At 53.0% G+C, this 23,222-nt stretch overlaps 1 protein-coding gene across 1 annotated transcript in view; it reads left to right on the top strand.

Annotated features, from left to right (window-relative positions):
* Nucleotides 1–23,222, top strand: part of CUX2 (cut like homeobox 2) — a gene marked incomplete at both ends in the record, with an annotated part of 201,853 nt that overhangs the window by 24,173 nt on the left and 154,458 nt on the right. The gene's annotated exons all lie outside the window — the stretch shown is intronic.

Here is a 23,222-nt window from a genome sequence, read left to right as displayed (position 1 = left end):
AGTGAGGGATGAGGGCTCAGTCTATGAGTGAGGGATGAGGGCTCCGTCTATGAGTGAGGGATGAGGGCTCAGTCTATATTAGTGAGGGATGAGGGCTCAGTCTATATTAGTGAGGGATGAGGGCTCAGTCTATGAGTGAGGGATGAGGGCCCAGTCTATATTAGTGAGGGATGAGGGCTCAGTCTATGAGTGAGGGATGAGGGCTCAGTCTATGAGTGAGGGATGAGGGCTCAGTCTATATTAGTGAGGGATGAGGGCTCAGTCTATATTAGTGAGGGATGAGGGCTCAGTCTATATTAGTGAGGGATGAGGGCTCAGTCTATGAGTGAGGGATGAGGGCTCAGTCTATATTAGTGAGGGATGAGGGCTCAGTCTATGAGTGAGGGATGAGGGCCCAGTCTATATTAGTGAGGGATGAGGGCTCAGTCTATGAGTGAGGGATGAGGGCTCAGTCTATGAGTGAGGGATGAGGGCTCAGTCTATATTAGTGAGGGATGAGGGCTCAGTCTATATTAGTGAGGGATGAGGGCTCAGTCTATATTAGTGAGGGATGAGGGCTCAGTCTATGAGTGAGGGATGAGGGCTCAGTCTATATTAGTGAGGGATGAGGGCTCAGTCTATGAGTGAGGGATGAGGGCTCAGTCTATATTAGTGAGGGATGAGGGCTCAGTCTATATTAGTGAGGGATGAGGGCTCAGTCTATGAGTGAGGGATGAGGGCTCAGTCTATGAGTGAGGGATGAGGGCTCAGTCTATGAGTGAGGGATGAGGGCTCAGTCTATGAGTGAGGGATGAGGGCTCAGTCTATGAGTGAGGGATGAGGGCTCAGTCTATATTAGTGAGGGATGAGGGCTCAGTCTATATTAGTGAGGGATGAGGGTTTAGTCTATACGAGTAAGGATGAGGGCTTAGTCTATACCGGTGAGGGACAAGGAGTTTATTCTATTCAAGTCACAAGTGTCCATCCTGAAGCATGCCACCCCGGTCAGCGTACTGGGCCTTCCTCTATCCCAGCATGCTGTTCTCCTTGTGCCAGTCTAGGGGAGCTTGTCTTCCCCAAGGGCTATTCTCCGAGGGGTGCAAGGGGTCGAGGGTTCATGCCCTCATTCTAAGCACTGCCTTTATATGCACCGGAATCCGCCCAGGCTCCCAGCTCTGCCGCTTCCGAGCCGCGTGACGTTTACAAGCCCCTGAACTCTCCGAGCTCACCTTCTCCACCTGCACGGCTGGCAGAGGGGCGCCTTAGCGCCCAGTGAGGCCATGCAGAGGCTTGGGCAGAGCGCCTGGCCCACCCAGTGCTTGTGTGTGACTGGAAAGGCTGCTGGAGTCAGACTTCCAGGTAGTGGACTTGGGAAGTCGGGCTGTGGACGGGGCCATGGCGCAGCAGATGTGCGGGCAGTGAGTGCCCGCAACCCCATTCCTGCCCTTCACCCTGCCAGTCACGTGACTCACCACAGGGAGACAGGGAGCTGTCAATCCTGGTGCTTCGCCCCTCCCCTGGCAACGGCGATTGGTCCAAGGGGAAATCACACAACTCAAGCTGGGCCAATCAGAGAATTCCCTGGGATTTTTCCATCGGAGCCCACAGCAGCAGCAGCTGTCTCGCTGAGATGCTGCCGACAGCTTCACGGGCACAGCGGAACCAGCCCCCGGGGAGAGGCCCAGAGCAACAGAGCCCCGTCTGAACAACCCAGAGGCCACTTTCTCCTCTGTCTGCGCAGAGTTTGACTACAGGAGCCCCGCGGATTCCTGTCGTTTTCAGTACTGGAAACGGAATCCCGGGCATTCTCGCCCTGAGCCACATCCCCAGCCCTATTTCATTTTTTATTTGGAAACAGGGGCTTGCTAAATGGCCGAGGCCAGCCTCACCTACGATCTTGCTATCTCGGCCTCCCAAGTACCAGCAGTGCCGTCACGGTGCCACAGCTCGGTCCTTCCGAGCTTTGCCTGTATAACCCCAGGCAGATTGAGTTTCTGTGATCTGCTCTTTGGGAACGCCCCCACCAGATAAGTCTCCCACGGAAAGCTTGGGAACTCTTGGCCACTCCACCTGGGTGGCTGCATTCTGCCGCCCGGCCCCAAGTGCCCCCATGTTTGGAGAACATCAGAACGAGGGCAGGGGACAAAGGTTGGCCGCACGGTGTCGGGACATGGCCCTGGCCAGCTGGACGGACTGCACTGCCCTGGATTCAGAGCATCTTCTCTCCATTGGAACCTCTGGGTGGTGGCTGGAGTGCTCACTCCTTAAAGCCTAGAGGTGCCACCATCTTTGGGTGCTTTTCTTTTCAAAGAAGCCCATCAGGACCCCCCACACACACACGCCGTGGGAGCTCCCACCCTCCTCCCTGTCGCGCTCCAGCCCAGCAGTCCTGGTTCACCAGGTGTAGGTCTTGTCAGTTTGTTAAAAGTAACTTACATATAGCCGGGCGTGGTGGCGCACACTTGTCATCCCAGCATTTGGGAGGCTGACATAGGAGGATCGCGGTTCACGGACAGCCTCAGCTACTTAGTGAGGCCCTCTGCAACTCAATGAGACCCGGTTTCAAAAATAAAAAGAATAAGAAATAGGGCAGGGGGTGTAGCTCGGAGGTCAAATGCCCCTGGGTTTCATCCCCAGACCCGCAAAAAAAAAAAAAAGTAACTTACAGTTGGGCACAGTGGCACACATCTGTAATTGCAGTATTTGGGAGGCTGAGACAGAAGGATCACAGGTTCGAGGCCAGCCTCATCAACTTAGCAACTTTATACTTCAAAGAAAATAATATAGGGCTGGAGGTGTAGCTCAGAGGTAGAATGCTCCTGACTTCAATCCATAATAATAATAATAATAATAATAAATAAGTAGCCCACAGTTGGGCATGCTGGCACACACCTATAATCCCAGTGCCTGGGAGGCTGAGACATGCAGGTTCGAGACCAGACTCAGCAACTTAGTGAGACCATATCTCAAAAATATAAAATAAAATAGGGCTAGGGCTGTAACTCAGAGATAGAATGCCCCTGGATTCAATTCCCCTTAACAAATACACACACACACACACACACACACACGCACGCACGCCAGCAGGCCCCGGCAAAGCCCATCACACCGCCTCCCTGAGCCCGCCTCGCCTGCTGCCGGTCAGCACAGTCGACCCCCATTGATCTTTGATCTCAAAAAAGATCATCGCAGAAAAAGGCGGCTTCGTGTGCATTTTACTCAAACAGCACTTTCTGTGCCAGAGTCACCCCACCCTTCTTTGGGCTCGCACAGGGGCTGGCTTCCTTGAACCAAAATAACTCTCCCGACGCGGGGAAGCCGCGTCCCGCGGGCGAGGGGCATCGCGTTTCTGGCGCAGCGCGGCCTCTGCCCTTTGAAGCCGCTGGTCCCGGGGCACGGCGGAGTGCCACGCGCCACCCGGTCGCCTGCGATGCCCACGGCAGCGAGCTTTCTTCTCTTTCTTTTTGTTCCCAGCAAGCCTTCAGCCCAAACCTGGGCTCCTGGGGGGCGGGGAGCAGCGGCCGGGCTCTGTGGACACGAAAGGCCCGCGTGCGGCAGCTGGTGTTTGCACCTGTCCCCTGCGGCCGGCTCACCTGCTCTGAGCCCCGGCCCTCTCTGTCCTCTTTCTTCCAATCCGCGTCTCTTCTGGCAGCTGCAGGCAGACTCCCGAGAAGGGATGGGATGCTGAGAAAAAGAAATGATTAAAAAAAACCCCAAAAACCTGGCCCTATCTCCCTGGCCCGCCTCTGGGCTTGGTCTGGGTTCAAGTCCCAGCCCCCGCCGTCCTGGCCAAGCCAACCCATCCTCTCCCTGAGCCTCGGTTTCCCCGTTTGCACAATGGGGCTGTGGGTTGCGTGGAGGTAGAAGTAGGCCAGGTGCTTAGCCTGGTGCCTGGTGGGTAGTGAGCGCTAAGTCAGCTAAGCTGCCGCGGACCCTCCCTCAGCCCGGGCACCTGCCGGATAGAAGCTAGCTCAGCTTTCGGAAGGGGCGCCCGCCTTCCATCGAGAGCCCCTGCTCCTGGTACCCTTCCGCACGTGGGCCATGCAGCGGGCTCCTATTCATCTGTCAAAACCCGGCGTGGGCATCACCTCCGTGTAGGTCTTCCCTGTGAGCAGCCCTTCCCGTACAGAGAGCCTTGGTGTGTGTGTGTGTGTGTGTGTGTGTGTGTGTGTGTGTGTGTGTGTGATTTAAACATTTGAAAGTTATCTCACAGTTCTGGAGATTAGCAGTCACGCTGAAGCACCAACAGGCCTGGTTTTTTCCGCTGCACCCCTAGGCCCATCCCCGATGTGCTTGTCTCTGTCTAATCGCCTCTCCTCTTTTCCTTTCTTTTCTTTTCTTTTTTTTGTTTTTGTGTGATACTGAAGATTGAACCCAGGGGCATTCTACCTCTGAGCTACACTCCAGTCCTATTTTTTATTCTTTATTTTGAAGCAGGGTCTCACTGAGTTGAGGAGGGGTCTTGCTAAGTAGCTGAGGCTGGCCGCGAACCCAGATCCTCCCGTCTCAGCCTCACAAGTACTGGGATCACGGAGGGTGTGCCGCCACTCTGGCTTCGTCTCCTCCAGAGGACATTTGGCAGGTTGGGTCAGCCACTGCGGTGATCTCATTTTTACCTTAAACACCACTTTCAAGGCCCTGTCTCCAAATATAGTCCCAGTCTGAAGGACTGAGGTCAGGAATTCAATATACGAATTCAGTGGCGGAGGGGCACAATTTAGACGGCTCTCGAGCCCGGCGTGGCCTCCCGGTACCCGGCATGGAGGGCAGGGGAGGGGGCGGTCACGCCCAGCAGAGGCCTAGCTGCACCCCAACACACGCGCTATGCCTTCTGATCTTACGAGGACATTGTAAGTCTGACCTGCCCCTGGCAACTCTGAAGGAGTCGGGCACCAGAATGCCAGGCATCCAGGGACCAGTGTGCCAGCCTTCCAGGGCCGCGAGGAAACAAAATTCTTGTTGACACCGTGTGAGTGTGTGTGTGTGTGTGTGTGTGTGTGTGTGTGTGTGTGTAAGTCCATTTCTTCTTTTCTTTTTTTGCTACTGGGGATTGACCTCAGGAGTGTTCTATCTCTGGGATATGCCCCCAGCCCTTTTTTATTTTTTATTTTGAAACAGGGTCTCACTGAGTTGTGGAGAGCCTCACTAAGTAGCTGAGGCTGGCCGCGAACCTGCAATCCTCCCGTCTCAGCCTCCCAAGTACTGGGATGACAAGTGTGCGACACCACGTCTGGTTTTATTTATTTATTTATTTATTTATTTATTTATTTATTTATTTATTTTTGGTGGTACTGGGGTTCCTGGAAGCCCTTCTACCTCCGGGCTACACTCCCAGACCTACTTTTATTTTAGAAACAGAGTCTCTTAAGCCAGCTGAGGCTGGCTTCGAACCTGCGCGATCCTCCTGTCTCCGCCTCCCAAGCCTGGGGGTTACAAGCGTGGGGCACCACGCCCGGCTTTATTATTTATTTTGAAACAAAGTCTTGCTAAGTTGCCGAGGGTCTTGCTAAGCTGAGGAGGCTCTCCGCGAACCCATAGTCCTCCCGTCTCAGCCTGCTAAGTACTGGGATTACAGACGTATGCCACCGCACTGGGCTGATAGCTCATTTGTCTGAAGCACTGAATCACATCCCGCTGTCTGGATGAACCACAGAGTTGGGTTTTTTCTCCCCATTCACCTTTTGAAGGACATCTTGGTTGTTTCCAAGTTGGGGCTAGTTTGAATAATGCTGCTATAAATATCTGCATGCAGGTTTTTGTGTAGTCACATGTTTTCGGCTCCTGGGGTAAAAACTAAGGAGTGGTAAGAGCATATTTGGTTTTATAAGAGGCCAGCACATCATCTCCAGGGGTGGCCGTACCCTTCTGTATTCCCACCGGCGCCGGGAGCTCTTGTCACCCTACACCTGCCCCGACACTCGGTGCTCAGTGTCTGGGTTTTCTGCGTTCTAATTTATCCGTGCATGGCGGTATCTTGTTTTAATTTGCATTTTCCTGGTGTGCAATGCGGCGCATGTCTCCTCGGCTTGTGTATTTCCTGCTCGTTGGTGACGTATCTGTTCAGATCTTTGTTCCATTTTTGAAAAATCAGGTTCTTTTTTTTTGTTTTGTTTTTTGGTGGTACTGGGGTTCCTGGAAGCCCTTCTACCTCCGGGCTACACTCCCAGACCTATTTCATACTTTTTTATTTTTGGAAACAGGGTCTCCTAAGCCAGCGCGGCTGACTTCGAACCTGCGCGATCCTCCTGTCTCTGCCTCCCAAGCGCGGGGATTACAAGCGTGCGCCACCACGCCCAGCCTTTGTTTTTTTTTTTTTAATTATTGGGTTTTGATAGTTCTTTGTGTATTCTGGACGAAAGTCTTTTATGAGCTGTGTCTTGTTTTGTGCACGTGTGGATTGAATCTAGGGTATTCTACCTCTGACCTAGACCCTCACCCCTATTTTTTAGTCTTTATTTTAAAACAGGGTCTCACTAAGTTGCCTGGGGCCTCACTAAGTACCTGAGGCTGTTCGCAAACCTGAGATCCTCCTGTCTCAGCCTCCCAAGTACTGGGAATACAAATGTGTGTCACCGCGACCGGCTTAGATGCGTCGTTTGCAGATCACCTCCTTCCGGTCTGCGGCTCGTCTTCTCTCTCCCTTGACATTGTCTTTTGCTGAGCGTAAGTTTCTAGTTGAATGAAGTCAAGCTCGTCACTTGCTTCTTTCATTGATTATGTATTTGTGGTTGTGTCTGAAATGTCACCACCACGTCCATCTTAGGTCCTCTAGGCTTTCTCCTATGTTATCATCTAGGAATTTCATAAAAGTTTTGTATCAGCCAGGCACAGTGGTCCATGCCCGTAATCCCAGCACTTGGGAGGCTGAGACAGGAGGACCGCAGGTTCATGAGGCCAGCTTCAGCAATTTAGCAAGGCCCTCTATAACTTAGTGAGATCTGGTTTCAAAATAAAAAATAAAATAGGGCTCTTTTTTTTTTTGCATCATAACACCTTTGTCTGTGTCCATTTTGAGTTAGATTTTGAGAAGGGTGCAAATGTTTTTGAATGTGGATGTCCAGTGGTTCTAGCGTTATTTGTGGATAAGACAAATACTTTTGCTCCGATGTATTGTCTTTGCCCTTTTGTCAGAGATCAGTTGACTATATTTATGTGGGTCTATTTCTGGGCTCCCTGTTCTGCTCCATTGATCTCTTTGCCCTTTCTCCAATACCACACTGTCTTCCTTATCATCACTTTACAGTAAGCCTTGAAGCCTGGTACCGTCAGTCCTTGACTTTGCTTTTCTCCTTCAATATTATCTTGGCTATTCTAGGCCTTTTTGTCTCTCGTGTAAACTTCAAAATCAGTTTGTTAATATTCACAAAATAGCTTGCTGGGGTTTTGATGGGAATCGCATTTAGTCCAGGCATCAAACTGGGGAGAATTGACAGGTCAGTGATAATGAGTCTCCCTATCCATGAACATGGGCTATCCCTCCACGTGTTGAGCGCTTTGATCTGGTTCATCAGAGTTTTAGTTTTCCTCATCTAGATCTTATACCTATTGTTAGATTTAGCTTTGCTTTGTCGACAGAGGGGCATTTTATCCACATATGTCCATGTACCTGTTAAGAGCACGTCCCCTATCTATCCCTGTAGTTTCCCTGGCCTCATATGGTTTTGCTCCTCTGTGTTTATAAGCCTTCGCCCATCTCTCTCACAGTACAGTGTTGATCACTGTATTTAATTCGGGGACACCCCCATGAGTGCAGGGGCAGGCAAGTTCTTAGTGGACTCAGCTCCAGGTAGAGTAGGAGGAAGTTTGTACGTGTGGTAGTGGTATTGGTACTGGGCAGCTGGGGAGTTTGTCCTTGTCCACGGTAGGTCAATTTGATTTAAACACCGTGCTGGACAGGTAAAATTCCAAATCACTGGCTCTGGCCCTCAGACGCACTGGTTTTTCTCATATCTTTCTTCAACCCAGGGACATCCATGCCCTCCAGTGTCCTGCCCTGGAGTCAGCAAAATTTTAATGAATGAATAACCACTTTTGTCATCACCCTGCTTATTCACTAAAATAATAGTAATAATAATAATAATAATAATAATAATAATAATGATTAATCATAATAATAAAAACCATGTTCAGAGTGGCAGTTATAGAAAGAACAGATAAGCAAAAATAAATAAAAATCTACTTCTGAGATAAATGTCACAGTTTCGTTAGACCTCCGCCAACACGCAGATGAGCACAGATCATGTCCAGCTCCACCGATCATCACAAAGGGACCCCCTGGCCCATCAGAAGCCCCTCGTGTCCCTTCCTGTCCCTGCCCACCTCCCACCCCCAACCCCAAGGGTGGCCCGCAGCCATCTTATAGCTCAGATGGGTTTTGCCTTTTGGGAACCCTCACGTGTGTTATTTTGGTTTTGTGTGACTTATTTTTCTTTTTTTGGTGGTACTGGGAATTGAACCCAGGAGGATTCTACCTTTAAGTCACATCCCCCAGCCCAATTTTATTTTTATTTTGAAATGGGCTCACTAGGTTGCTGAGAATCTCACTATTTGCTGAGGCTGGCCTTGAACCTGTGATCCTCATATTTCAGCCTCCCAAGTACTGAGATTACAGGTGTGCACTACCACACCAGGCTTGTCTAGCTTCTTTTGACATTACATTCTCCAGATTCACGTGTATTGTATGGGGTTGCAGTCTGGCCTTCTGTTGTGGTGGAGTACACCACCGTTACTCTGCCATCTCCTCTCTCTCTCTCTCTCTCTCTCTCTCTCTCTCTCTCTCTCTCTCCCTCCCTCCCTCCCTCCCTCTGGCATTCTACCTCCAAGCTGCATCCCAGCCTTCTTTTTTATTCCTTATTTTGAAACAGGGTCTCACTGAGTTGCAGAGGGCCTTACTAAGTAGCTGAGATTGTCCGCAAACCGCGATCCTCCAGGTCTGATTCAAGTGTGCGCCACCACGCCCGGCTCTGCCATTCTCTTGTTGATGGACGTCAGGGTGGCTTCTAGTCCGGGCGTCCGCCAACGGAGCTGTTAGGAGCATCGGTGCACGGGTGTCCCCAGAGGCCCGGGACACTTAGGTCGTGTGAGCGTAGATCCGGCGCTCTGAGTCTCGGCGTCGGGGCAGGAGGCCCTTGCGTGGGAGCTGCCCTGTGCATCGTCACTCCGCCGTGACCGCAGCGTCTCCAGGGATCGCCCAGTGTCCCCTCGGGGGTGGGCAGAGTGGCCCCGGGTGAGACCCGCTGGCTCACGGCGGGGTGAGCTCGCCGTTCACCTGCTGCCGTTGCGTCCCCATAGAGCGGCCGCCGAGTGCTCGTCCACCGTGGCTGACCCGCCTCCCCCAGCTGCGCCGCCCTGCGAGTTATCTTCAAGGCATATAATTTATACAGAACGTCGCGGCGTGGAGTCGCGCGCTGCCTGCCGTTCCCCGTCACCGGATCGTGTGGCCTCGTCTTCTCTTTTAGCGTTTTCTCTTTGAGCCGAGAGCAGTAAAGCGATGGAGTTGGTGCTCGCCGCGGGGGCCTGGCGTCCCTAGCTCCATGCCGGGCTCTGCCTTCCGTAGCCGTGTGGCTTTAGCTACGAAGCCTCACCTCTCTGAGAAAGGAGGATCGCAGGTTCGAGGCCAGCCTCAGCAACTTAGCAAGGCTCTCGGCAACTTAGTAAGACCATTTCCAAATAAAAAATAAAATAGGGCTGGGAGTTTAGCTCAGAGACAGAACACCCCTGGGTTCAATCTCTAGTATTAATATATTGCTAAGAGTCTCAGAACTTCCTGAGAGTCATATATATGTGTGAGAGTAATATATATATATATATATATATATATATATATATATATATACATACACACACATACACATATATAATATATTATATACATGTGTATACATTATGTGTATATATACATATAATACATGTATGCATATGTGTATATACATAGGTTAAATGGATATATACATTTATGTATAATGTTTACATGCATTTCATGTATAGTGCATACATATTATATGTATATAACATATATATGTACATATATATTATGTAAATATATGTGTATGGAATATATAGTATATATTATGTAATTTATAATATAGAATGGTATATGTGGAGTACACTGTATATGTGGAATACCTGTTATCATCTTTGCAGGATACCTATCATATCACACATATCCTCTCTGTTACCTATGCGTACATGTCCATTAGTGGAAGCCGGGCAGCTCGGGCCCTGGCCGTGCCAGGCGGCTCTGGGCTGCAGGTGAAGGCCGGGTTCCCCCCGCGGGCGGTGCTGTGGGTGGACAGAGCGGAGGGCTGCCCCGCGGCGCCGGCCCAGGCCGCTGCACCTGCTCGGCCTGCGGGAGGCGGCGGCTGAACTTTGGCAGTGGGAGGGGAGGCTGGGCTCGTGGACAGCAGCGCCCGCGGCATCGATCGCAGTTCTTGGAAGGCCGCTCGTGAGGGACAGCGGCAGCGAGTCCAGCGCAGACAGCAGCTGGCGGCAGCAGGAGCGTCTGGGCACCTGCCGCACTCAGGGTGCTGGTCGGGTCCGCCGCCTGCTTTTGGGGGTCAGCGCCTCCTGCGCCCAGGGCTCCAGACCCCACCATCCCGCCAGGTAAGCTTGGGCCGGGCCAAGGGTCGGGTCCCAGGACTCCCAGAATGGCCGCCTTCATTCTTTCTACCTGGCCAAAGCCCCACGGACTCGGGCCCATTCATTAATTCATTCATTAATTCACCCATCGATCCACGTGCCCCTGCCGGCCTGGCTACACCAGGACGGGGCAGAGGAGACCGCCACCTCGCCCGCCTGGGCCCTGCCGCAGGAGCGTGTGGCTCCCCAGCCTTGAAGGGTGGGTCAGACTCTGTCACCCCCGCCGCCGCCGGGCACCCCTGGAGTCACGGGTCACAGCTAGCTGGACAGTCCAGCCCGGCCGTGCAGGGCAGCCACGAAATGGCAGCTCAGACGGGGGCCTCGGGCGGCTGCTGCGCTGTGAGGCCAGGCCGGAGGGGCTTTCGGCTTAGGAATACGTTACTGGCCGGGCGCGGTGGCACACACCTGGAATCCCAGTACCTGAGAGGCCGAGGCAAGAGAATGGCAGGTTCAAGGCCAGCCTCAGCAACTCAGCGAGACCCCGTTTCAACATCAGTAATTAGAAGGGCTGGGGGTGTAGCTCGCAGATAGAATGGCCCTGGGTTCAGTGTCTCATACAAAGAAAAAGAAAAACGTTTTATTTCTAAGAAGATTCCTGGCGGTCCCAAAGTGTTTGCTGGGTTAGGAGGGGGCTGGCAGCGCCCAGGATGGAGCCCAGCTGGCCCGGGAGTTCAGGCCAGGGTGGGCCCAAGGCCTCCCCCGGCAGGGTGGGGTCCTCGGGGGTGGGGCAGTGCTTGGATATAGGGAGGGGTGGGAGTTGCCTTTTCTATCTGCGTCCGGCAGCCTGCCCTGGGTGTCAGTGTTACTTGGGGAGATTGTGTTAAACAAATATATTTATTTGCTGTACTTTATTTGAACATTTAATGCTGCCTGGCAGTGTGTGTGTGTGTGTGTGTGTGTGTGTGTGTGTGTGTGTGTGACTGGAGCCACACACATTGAACCTAGGGGCCTTCTACCTCTGGGCTATACCCCCAGCCCTATTTTGCTTCTTTATTTGAAAACAGAGTCTTGCTGAGTTGTGGAGGGCCTCACTGAGTAGCTGAGGCTGGCCTCGAGCCTGCGATCCTCCCGTCTCAGCCTCCCAAGTACTGGGATGACAGGCACGAGCCGCCCCACCCGGCTAGCCAGGTGCTATTCTAGACCCAGGGGACAGGATTGTAACCAAGTTTCTAGGCCTTCTTATTTGCCCATACTGGGGAGGAATCAGGCTCAGAGGGGCCCGGGGTCTTGCTGACGGTCACTCAGCAAGAGGCCCCTGCAGGGTCCCCTCTCACTGCAAAACGAACCAAACATTCTCCATTGAGCCTGTCGTGGGGGCGCACGCCTGTCATCCCAGTGCTTTTGAGGCTGAGACGGGAGGATCGCAGGTTCGAGGCCAGCCTCGGCAAGGAGTGAGACTCTCACCAACCTAGTGAGACCCTGTTTCACTAATAATAAAAAGAATAAAATAGGACTGGGGATGCAGTGTGGATGCAGGATGCCTCTGAGTTCGACCCCTGGGATAACAACAATAATTTCCATTGGGCCGAATGGGAAACTGAGTCTGGCTAATGATGATGCGGGTGGGGGGTGGGCCGGAGGGCCTGGGACGCTCCAGCCCCGGGCTCGGTGGGCTCCGCAAGGTCGGCTTTCTGACCATCCGTTTCCAAGCCGAAGGAGCTGAGGTTCAGAGAGCCGCACTGGTGACCCCCGAGGGGACAGCCAGTGACAGAGCCGGGCCTTGAGGCCAGGACTTCGGACATCAGGCGCGGCCACGCAGCACCGTCCGCGCTGGGGTTCCCACCAGAGGCTCCTGCCCGGGCCTGGCAAGTCGGGAGCACTTGTACGGGAGTCCAGGTTGCGAATCCGAGGCTGACTCAATCGGCACCGCGGGCAGAATCCTAGCGAGGCCGTTGGCCCCAGAGGGAGCAGCCGCTGCTGCTTTGGGAGCGTTGAGCAACACCCCGGCCTCGCCGCCGGCCCGGAGCTTAAAACACCTGGCTGCTTCGTGCGGGGCTGAGACGTGGCGTCAGCCGCCCAGGCTCACACGGCCGGGCAGCACGGCGCTGGAGTCAGACATCTACCTGCCTGGCCCACCGAGCCCGGGTTCGCCCCGCGGCGGCTCCGGGGAGCCCAGGAGCTCAGCACAGGCAGGCACTCCCTGGCCTCTCCTGTCACCCAGTATTTTGTTTGTTTTGTCCTGCGGTACTAGGGATGGAGCCCGGGGGCGTTCTACCTCCCCGCTACACCTCCAGCCCTATTTGATTTTGATTTTGAAACAGGGTCTCTGTAGGTTGGTGAGGGCCTCTCACTTGCGGAGGCTGTCCTGGAACCTCCGATCCTCCTGTCTCAGCCTCCCGAGTTCTGGGATGACGGGCCCGCACCACCGCCTCCGGGGCTCTTCAATCTTTTCTAATCTGGGCAGCGGTTGAACCTGGGCCCCAGATCCTAATGCCGAGGTCAGCCTCACAATCTGTAGGTTCCCAGCTCGCTGAGCGGGACGGAAACTCTGCAGTGGGTATGTGTGTGTGTGTCCTTTAAAGAAAAAAAAAAAAAAAGGAAAAACATCCCTTTCTTTACTCTGCTCTTGCTTTGATTAGATATGACTCTTAATGAGGCTTTATTTCAAGGTCAAAGAGTCTGAAAGTTGGCAAGAAGGCCCCGAGCCCCCCGGGGCCTCACTAGACACGTCCCATGGCCGCGGCGCTATTTCTTACGCGAGGAGGTAAAATGCGTGTACTGACCGTGTTGCCCGGTGTTGTTGGCGATACCACCACACGCACCCGCCTCCCCCAGCCCCCTGGTCTTTATTTATCTGGTTCTTTTCCGTAGTTCAAGGGAAAGAATTTATTAACCTGGGAATTAGAAATCTCCTTCCGCGAGCCCCGTGTCCCCCACGGCTGGAGCCGAGCGAGGCCCCTCCGTCAAAGGCGCAGCTCGGGCCAGGCCCCTGCGGACGCGGTAATGCATTCACAGGCATGACACGCAGACCCTGTGTGTCTTGAACCCCGGCCCCCGGGGACCGGCAGGGCCACGCCATCGACCTGGACCCCTGGACCGCTGCCCGGCTCGAAATCCATCAGGCCCGCCGGCCCGGGGTCTCGGACCACTGAATAATTTACGTTCCCCGGGAGCGGCGGGGGAGCGGGTCACTGCAGTTCATTGGTTAATAACAGGTTTGGTTTCCAATGTCAGCAGCTCTCTTGATAACGTATGAAAGAATCCTATTCTGTTGATTAGATTTTGAAATGGATCAATTTTTAATCAGCCAAACACCTGACTCACTCAATAAGCGTTGCATTGTGGAGACAGGACGGAGGCCGGCTTTATTTACAAGAGTGTTTGTTTTTTTGGGGGGACTGCACGCAAATGCCCACCCGGCTCCCCTCCTCCTGGAAGAAATCGAGCGGGTTATCTGCCACCTCACACGGCCGCCTTTGATCCCCTCTCGATGAGTTGGGAAATCCATGGGTCTGTTCAAGAGATAAGAACAACGGCTAAAGGTTTGATTTAGTCATTCGTGGTTATTGATGGGAAAAGCATTTATTTGCCAATGAAGAAATTTTGCTTAATGTAACGGCGAGGCAGGAGGGACCAGGGGGACCCGGGCTGGGCCGGGAGGGGCCGGGGCTGGGGTTGGGGGGGGGGCTGTCGCCTGAGATTTTCCAAACAGCAATATGGAGATCAGTGAATGAGAGAATTGAATTCGTTGGAGATGAATGGCCGCTTCTGGTCATTTAGTCATTCAACAAACACGGGAGCGCGCCCTGGTACCAGGCACTAGACCAGGCGGGGGCGAAGCCGGGCTGAGGGAGAGGGGAGATTCCTGCCCTGGGACACTTCCCTCTGGCAGGGGAGTCGGGTGAGGAGGAAGGAGGAGCAGTGGGGGGACAAGAGCACCCCGTTTCCACAGGAGTCACGGATGGTCGTTGAGGGCAGGGCGTGCCGGGGGCTGCCCCGTGGCGATGGCGGCGCCAGCCCCGAGCAGCGTGGGGATGAGGGGGCACAGACGGGGCGTAGCGCTCCAGGCTGGTGCCGCCACCTGATGCCCCCCAAGCCTGCGGGCAGGAGCAGAGGGTCGGGCATCACTTAGGGACCAGAACTCGGACTTCTCACGCTCGGGCGCTGGGCATGGCGGCAGAGAAGTTGGAGTCTTGGGCCGTGAAGTCAGATAGGCGCGGGGGCTTTTACATCTTAGCCTGCCTTTTATAAGCTGGTGACCTCAGACATGTTGTCCTTTATACACACAAGTGGCTTAGATTGTGTGTGCATGCCTGTGTGGTGTGTGTGTGTGTGTGTGTGTGTGTGTGTGTGTGTGTGTGTGTGTGTGTTTTGCTAGGGATTGAACCCAGGGGCATTCTGCCTTTGAGCTATACCCCCAATCCCAGCCCCTTCCTTCCTTCCTTCCTTTCTTTGTGGGTCTGGGGATGGAACCCAGGGGCATTTGACCTCTGAGCTACACCCCCTGCCCTATTTTTTATTCTTTATTTGGAAACTGGGTCTCACTGAGTGGCAGAGGGCCTCGCTAAGTAGCTGAGGCTGTCCGCGAACTGCGATCCTCCTGTCTCGGTCCGGCCCGAGACCGACTCTTAGCATAGACCTGATGGGAGCGCTCACAGGCAACTGCCCACCGTGGGTCTCGGGTGGGCAAGAGACTGGCTTTCTCCTCTGCACGGGATCTATGCGGCGGGCACTGCTGTGGGCGAAGGCGGCCACCGCTGGCATCACGTGCGCCCGGGGGCCTGCGGAGCTGTTTGAGGCGGGCACTGGCCGTGCCCCCGGGCGGTCGCTGGCCGGGGATCACGCAGCTCCGCGGGCTCCGGCTGCCTCCCGGGCCCTGGCCCCGGGGTCCCCCCTGGCCTTGGCTCCCTGGTAGCTGTCCGTCAACCTCGGTGACTTGGTGGCCGGAGGAGCTGGGTTCTGCCGGCAGCGGCGGCAGCGGCGGCTCTTGCTCCCCTGCCTCTGCTCCCAGAGCCATCGATTGGGCGGCTTTATTTATTAGCTTAATCTCTGCACATCCCCTGGCAGCACTGTTCCCTTACCTGCTCTGTGGGGCGCAGGGAGGCCCTGCGCACGCGCGTGTGGGTGTGTGCGGGAGGGCCCGGCCCGCGGGTGTCCGTGTGGGGTGTGCCGGCCGTGGCTCCGGTGCGAGGTGGGAAGGTGCCTCGCCTCGGGAGTCTCCACACGGCACCCTACTCCAGACCTGGCACCTGGCAGTGTGAAGGCGCACACCTGGAGTCTCAGGCCTTGGGAGGCCGACACAGGAGGAAGGTTCTAGAAACTTTGAGTTTCAGGGGGAAGAAACTTTGGAGTTTCAGGGGGAAGAGGGGTTTGATTAAACAGCACGCCTCTGGAGCAGCTACCGTGTGCAGCATTGTGCTGGGCACTTTTGGGGGACAGAGATGAGTGAATTTAGTCTCCCCCAAAGAGCCAGTAACATGGCGGGGCAGGGTCGGGGAGACAGGAGCTCTGGGGGTCAGAAGAGCAGCCGCGGTGAGATCCGCCAGGAGTCAGGACAGAGGGCGCCATGAGGCCCGGTGCACAGCCCAGGGTTGGAGCAGGTGACTTGGACCCAGAGAACTCGCTTATTCGAGGTTATTTTAGTAGGGCCAGAGATGGCAGGGATTTGTTATTTGCTTGTTTGTTTGTTTATTTATTGCAGTACTAGGGAACCAGGGGCATTCTACCTCTGGGCTACGCCCCAAGCCAGCCCTATTTTTTTTTAATTTTTTATTCTTTTTAAAAAATTTTTTTATTGGTGCACTGTATTCATACATCATAATGGTATAGAGAAAATACTTTTGTAGACATACATGCACACACCGCCCAGTCAGCCCCCACCCGATCCCCACCCCGTTCCCTCCCATCCCTCCTTCCCATGCTTGGCTTAGTGATTGACATCTAGTATTATAGCAATTTATCCAAAATTAACAATGATAATGTCACATAACAGTTTCATTTGTCTGATACCAAGCTTTTGATAACTTAAAGATAACATTTCAATATTTCTTTTTGCTTTCTTTCTTACCAGAGGATATATTTTTTCTTTTCTTTTTTTTAGGTGAAACTATCATACATTTATTTATTTATTTATTTATTCAGAAAAAAAATCTATCTGAATATGGAATATGGACTCTAGATACCCAAAACAATCTCAAAAAAGAACAAAGCTAGAAGATGTATATTTTATGATTTCAAACCTTATAAAGCTACAATAATTGAAACAGCGTAGTACTGTTATAAAGGCAGATATGTAAACCATTGGAGTTAAATAAAAGCCTAGAGATAAATTCTACCATATATTGTCAAGTAATTTTTGACAAGGTTTCCACGAACATTTGGTGGAGGAAATAATAATCTTTTAACTAAATATTGTTGAAAAATAATAATTACATGAAATAGAATAAAATTGGACCCTTACCTAACACCATATACAAATATTAACTGACAATTATGTGGCGTGGGGATCCTCTTCTCCGATCCTGTCTAAAGGGAGTTTTACAAGTTTCTTGGACCTGTGTATCGACCTCTTGCTCTATGTTTGGAAAATTTTCTGCTATTACTTCCTTGAAGAGATTGTTGATCCCTTTGGTTTCACCTTCTTTTCCCTCCTCTATTCCAATTATTCTTAGATTAGCTCTCTTAAAATGGGCCCATTTATATATATTATTTATTTATTTATTTATTTTGGTGGTACTGGGGTTCCTGGAAGCCCTTCTACCTCCGGGCTACACTCCCAGACCTATTTTTACATTTTTATTTGGAAACAGGGTCTCCTAAGCCAGCGCGCGCGGCTGGCTTCGAACCTGCGCGATCCTCCTGTCTCTGCCTTCCAAGAGCGGGGATTACAAGCGTGCGCCACCACGTCTGGCTGGGCCCATATTTCTTAAATGTCAGATTCCCTTGTCAGATTTTTTTTTTCTAAATTAGAAACTATGCGTTCATTTTTGGAATGATCATCTTCTAAGAGCGAGATTCTGTTCTCCATGTGGTCTAATTGGTTGTTTGTACTTTGAATTGAGGCCTTTACTTCATTAATTGCATCCTTTATCTCTTTTTGGCTCTCTCTGAATTCTTTTCGAAACACCTCTATTATTTTTACAGTTATTCTCCTGATTTGATCTTCTAGAAATCTCTGAATTTCTGTCTTATTGGGTTCTCATGTTGTGGGGTTGTGGGCATTCATTGCTCTATTGTTATTCCTCTTTCCCATGATTTTGGAAGTTTGTTCCTCCTCTGGGTTCTTCCCTTGGGTCACTACGACTTCACTTAGGTGCTCTGGATCTCGAGTCTGTGGTATCTCAGTCCCCACTACTCCTTTACTGGGTTGTATGGCAGAGTCTCAGACCCAGGGAGTCAATCGAGGCTGCTTTAGACCATGGGGGGGGTGCCAGGTTGGGCGTTCTCCTATGGTGTGATATCTCTGCCACTGCTACTCCCCCACTGGGTCAAGTCCCTGGGAGTCAGTACTGGGATTTCTCCTCCAGGGCCCGCAATTTGACTCACTGTTGTTGAATGCGCTGATGGAGCTGTAGTGGACTCAGTGAATTCGCTGCTGCTGCCACCGATGGCAATATGGCGCCGCTGTCACGCCCTTGGCCGTGAGGCTGGCGTACTTCTTCTCTGTTTTTGAGCTCCTCTCTGAGTCCCCGCAGGGTGTGCTGAGTCCAGCCCCTGAGAGCTTTAGACGCTCCCTGCGCCGAAAAATCTGCCAAATTCCGCCCAGCTGATCCACAGCGGCTCACCTCGGCTCACTGTCTGCTGCTCTTCTCTGGAGCCTGGTGGGCTGTTGAGTGCGTTGGTCTGGTGCCGTCTGGTGATCTCGCTGCTGCTGTCGGCAGTAAGGCGCTGCTGCCGCGTCCTCTCTGGCTCTGAGCTCCGTTCTGAGTTCCCCTTCTCTCTGGGGCCTGGTGCTGTGAGGGAAGATGGCGCCCGCGCCGCTCTGCGCTGAGGCTCCGGCCGTAGCACTGCGGTCTGGTTTCTTTCTGGTGTCTCGTTTTTCCAGCCCTCTTTTTCTCTGTCCCTTGTATTTACATTCTTTGTTTCTCTGCTGATGGTGTTTTCTGGCTATGAAAGGCGCTGATTTTGTGGTAATAGAGATTGGTTGTTATCGGGGCTCGTAAGCCCCGCTTTTCTCCGTCGCCATCTTCCCGGAAGTCTATTCTTTTTTTTTGAAACAGGGTCTCACTGAGTTGCTGAGGGCCTCACTAAGTAGCTGAGGCTGTTTGCAAACCAGGCTCTCCTGTCTCAGCCTCCCAAATGCTGGGGTTACAATCATGTGCCACCATGCCCGGCTCCTATTTTATTTTTATTATTATTATTTTTGCAGTGCTGGGGTGGAACCCAGGGGCTTTTTCTACCTCTAGGTTATACTCCCAGCCCTATTTTATATTTTATTTGGAAACAGGGTCTCACTAAGTTGCTGAGAGCCTCACTAAGTAGCTGAGGCTGGCTTCGAACCTGTGCGTTTCTCCTGTCTCAGCCTCCCAAGCGCGGGGATTACAAGCGTGCGCCACCACGCCCAGCGTGGCTCATATATTTTTTTTCATCAGAGATGGAAGCCTGTCTTCTCCCGCCCCTGCCCAGTGCCAGCTGTTCTCAAGGCGGCAGATGGAAGCCCCACAAATGTCCCCGTCTCCTCCTGAACAGCTGGCAACCTGTAGGTACTTCCAGAGTATGAATTTCAGTGCCTCGCTGCCCCACTGGAGAGAGCAAACTTCACTTTTTATCTACCCCCCAATTCATCCCCACCTCCCCTCCCCCTCCCCAGCTTTGAAGGCTGATCTAAAAAAGAAAGAGGGAAAAATCATTTTTTTTTTAGAGCGGGCCACCGGCTTATTACGGAAATAGTCAACGGGAGTTGCAGGCCGGGCGAAGCGGTCTGTTTTAATTAGAGCATTAAAGTATTTTAACACTTTCACTTTTATATTTTCGCGAACTTGATTATCTAGCATTTTAAATACCTGTGAACATTTTAAGGGCGCTCGGCGATGAATTATTTGCAGTTTCACAGACAACTTCTATTTTAAAAGCAAGCCGGCTGCAGAGGCGCGGCGGCGGCGCTGTGCGGAGTGGCGTGGCGGGCGCCTGGCAGACACAATGTCCGCCCGCCGCTGGGCTCCGGCGCCCCAAGGCTGCTGACTCTTCCCCAGGCCGTCCGGTGTGCCCAGTCTCTGCCCACTTGGCCATCACAGACGCCGACTCATGGCCTCCGGACTCCGCTTTCCCTCCGGTGTCCTCCCCGTCCAGCACTCCAAGGTGCCTTTGTGGGGTGTGTGTGTGTGGCGCTGGGGATCGGACCCCGGGACGTTGCACCTTGGGGCTGCACCTCCAGCCTTATTTTATTATTTTTAATGTTGAAACAGGGTCTCACTAAGTTCCTGAGGTCTGGCCTCAAACCTGGGAGGCTCCTGTCTCGGCCTCCCAAGGACTGGGATTACAGGCGTGTGTCACCAGGCTCAGCTTTATTTTTATTTGAGACAGGGTCTCGTTAAGTTGTCCAGATCAGCCTCCAACCTGTGAGCCTCCTGCCTCAGCCTCCTGAGTAGCTGGGATTACAGGTGTGCACCGCCTCGCATGGCCCACGGCTAAACATTTGCCTGCCTGCAGCCAGAACACATCAGGCCGTGTAGAAACCTGGGTTGGGGCGGGGGGCTGGGAAGAATGCTCCAGGCATTCCCTGATGGGATTGTGTGCCGAATTTGGGGGGACCTCATAGAAGCCAGTGGGGATGGAACTCTTGGCTGGGGGTATGTCCAGGAGAGAAACTTTTTTTTTTTTTTTTTTGTGGTACTATGGATTGAACCCAGGGGCATTCTACCTCCGAGCTATACCCCCAGCCCTATTTTTTATTCTTTATTTTAAGGTCTCAGTTGCAAAGGGCCTCGCTAAGTAGCCGAGGCTGGCTGTGAGCCGTCTCAGCCTCCTAAGTACAGGATTACCAGCGTGTGCCGCCATGCCCGGCTAAAACTTTTTTTTTCTTTTAAATATGTGGCATGGAAGACGAAACCTGGGACATTCTACCTCCAGGCTATACCCGTAGCTCTTTTATTGTTTTATTTTTATTTTTATTTTGAAACAAGGCCTCGCTAAGCTGCGGAGGGCCTCGCTAAATAGCTCAAGGAGGGGGACATTTTGACAAGGGGAAGCGGGCCAGCTGACCTGGTTCTTTCCTTGCTTTAATGACGAGAGCTTAGGACATATTGATCGAGGTGATCAGCGTTTAGATCTTTCATAGTTAATGAGGAACCGTCTGATGTCTATTGGAAACAGGCACGGCCCAGGGCTTTTAATGAAGCCTGCGGTGCCGGCGTGAGCCTGACGGCGCGCCGGGTGCAGGCCGAGGGGTTTCTAGGCCATCAGACCCCCGCCTCTGCCCTCGAAGGTCCGCGGCCTGGCGTGCCCTTCCCAGCGCTGTGCCGTGGACCGGGAGCCTCCAGTTCCTCTTCCGTAACATGGAACTGGTGCTGTAGTCATCCCAGAGCATGACTGATGACTCAGAAGATCAAAATTGACACCAAATGTAAAGTCTTTTTTTTATATACTAAAGATGGAACCCTGGGACCCCTTTTTATTTATTTATTTATTTTATTTTGAGACAGGGCCTCACTAAGCAGCTGAGGCCGGCCTCCCACCTGTGACCCTCCTGTCTCAGCCTCCTAAGTACTAGGATCTCGGTCCTGTGGCCACCGCGCCTGGCTTGTCTTCCCTTGTTTAGACTCTAAAGGCTAGCCCAGGGCTCTTTCTCTTCCCGGGCTTGATCTCAAAAGAGATGCCGAAGCCCGGCGTGGTGGCGCACGCTCGTAATCCCCGCGCTTGGGAGGCGGAGACGGGAGGATCGCGGTGGTTCGAAGCCAGCCTCGCTGGCTTAAGAGACCCAGTTTCCAAATAAAAAAATATTTAAAAAATAGGTCTGGGAGTGTAACCCGGAGGTAGAAGGTTTTCCAGGAACCCCAGTACCACCAAAAAATATAAATAAATAAATAAATAAATAAATAAATAAATAAATAAGGCTCTGGGCGAGGGGCAGTGTGCACATCTGGCCGGGGGGCGGTGAGTGCACCCTGCCAGGCTGGCCCCGGGCACGGTGCGGAGGCAGAGTGGCCTTAAGCAACCCGGGAGGCTGGCTGCCCAGAGCTGCCCAGGCAGAATTCCTGACTTAGCTGTGCCCTTCCCGCAGAGGCCGGGAGGACAGCGGGGGTCACTCCCACAGGGCCACGTGGAGCCGCAGCCTTCTCTCCTCCCTGGCAAACTCCACGCTTCCTGGTTGCCCAGCTCACAGGTTTGTTATTTTTTAACCCCACCCTGTCTGGAGCCTTCTAAAAGCTCAGATCATCATGGCCAGGTGCTTAGGGCACTTTTTTTTTTTTTTTTGCACTAGGAATTGAACCCAGGGCCATCTACCTCTGAGCTACATCCCTACTTTTTTATTTTGAAACAAGGTCTCACTGAGTTGCTGAGGGACTTGCTGAGTTTCCAAGACTAGCCTCAAATCTGCAATCCTCCTGTCTCAGCCTCCCAAATACTGGGATTCTAAGTGCACCGCCACGCCCTGCTTCGAGGTCCTTTTTATTTCATTTTTATTTTTTTAGGACACTTTGTGTGTGTGTGTGTGTGTGTGTGTGTGTGTGTGTGTGTGTGTGTGTGGTGGTACTGGGGTTCCTGGAAGCCCTTCTACCTCCAGGTTACACTCCCAGACCCACTCTATACTTTTTATTTGGAAACAGGGTCTCTTTAGCCAGCGCGGCTGGCTTCGAACCTGCGCGATCCTCCTGTCTCCGCCTCCCAAGCGCGGGGATCCGGGGCCCTTTTTATAGAGAAGCATTGCGATTCTTTCTGAGGGATGCTACCATAAAGTACCATGAACTAGCCGGGCGTGGTGGCGCACGCTTGTCATCCCAGCACATAGGAGGCAGAGACATGAGGATCTTGATTCGCAAACAGCCTCTCTTAGTGAGGCTCTCTGCAAGTCAGTGAGACCCTGTCTCAAAACAAAGAATAAAAAATGGGGCTGGGGTGTAGCTCGGAGGTAGAATGCCCCTGGGTTCCATCCCCAGCCCCCTCCCCAATAATAATAAAATACCATGAACTGGGAACGTTCAACAAAGGAGGTTTTCTCTTTCCTGGCTCCAGAGGCCGGGAGTCTGAAATGGAGGTTTGCACAGAGCTGTGCTCCCCCGCAGGCTGGCGGGCAGGACGGTCCCCACTTCTCCCAGCTTCCGGCCTCCCGGTCAGTGCCCGGGCTCCTCTGCGCGCCTCCCGCCGCTGCCCCCACCTCCGCGTCCCTGTGACCCCGTCTTGATGAGGTTTGCAAACATCTTTGTTCCAAACGAGGCCGTGTTCTGGGGTCTGGAGGTGAATTTGGGGGCCACAGGTCAACCTCACCCGAGCACCCTCAGGAAACACTGGGGACCAGGGCGCCCTCCCCAGGGGAGCCGGGCGTGGAGTTTTGTGGGAAGGAGCCGGGGTGCAGGGATGGCCCCCCATAACCCGGGCGGAAGGGGGCTCCGTGTGCCTGTCCTAAACACGAACATCGGAGTGCTGGGGTCTCGCCAGCTGACGAGGGTTGTGAGGAGGGCAGGGGCAAGTACGGACTCTCGGGGGGGGGGTCGGGCTGAGGTCTGGGG

This window comes from Muscardinus avellanarius (genome assembly GCF_963383645.1).
Source record: "Muscardinus avellanarius genome assembly, chromosome: 21".
Lineage (NCBI taxonomy): Eukaryota > Metazoa > Chordata > Mammalia > Rodentia > Gliridae > Muscardinus > Muscardinus avellanarius.
This window is presented reverse-complemented; position numbering and strand designations above follow the sequence as displayed.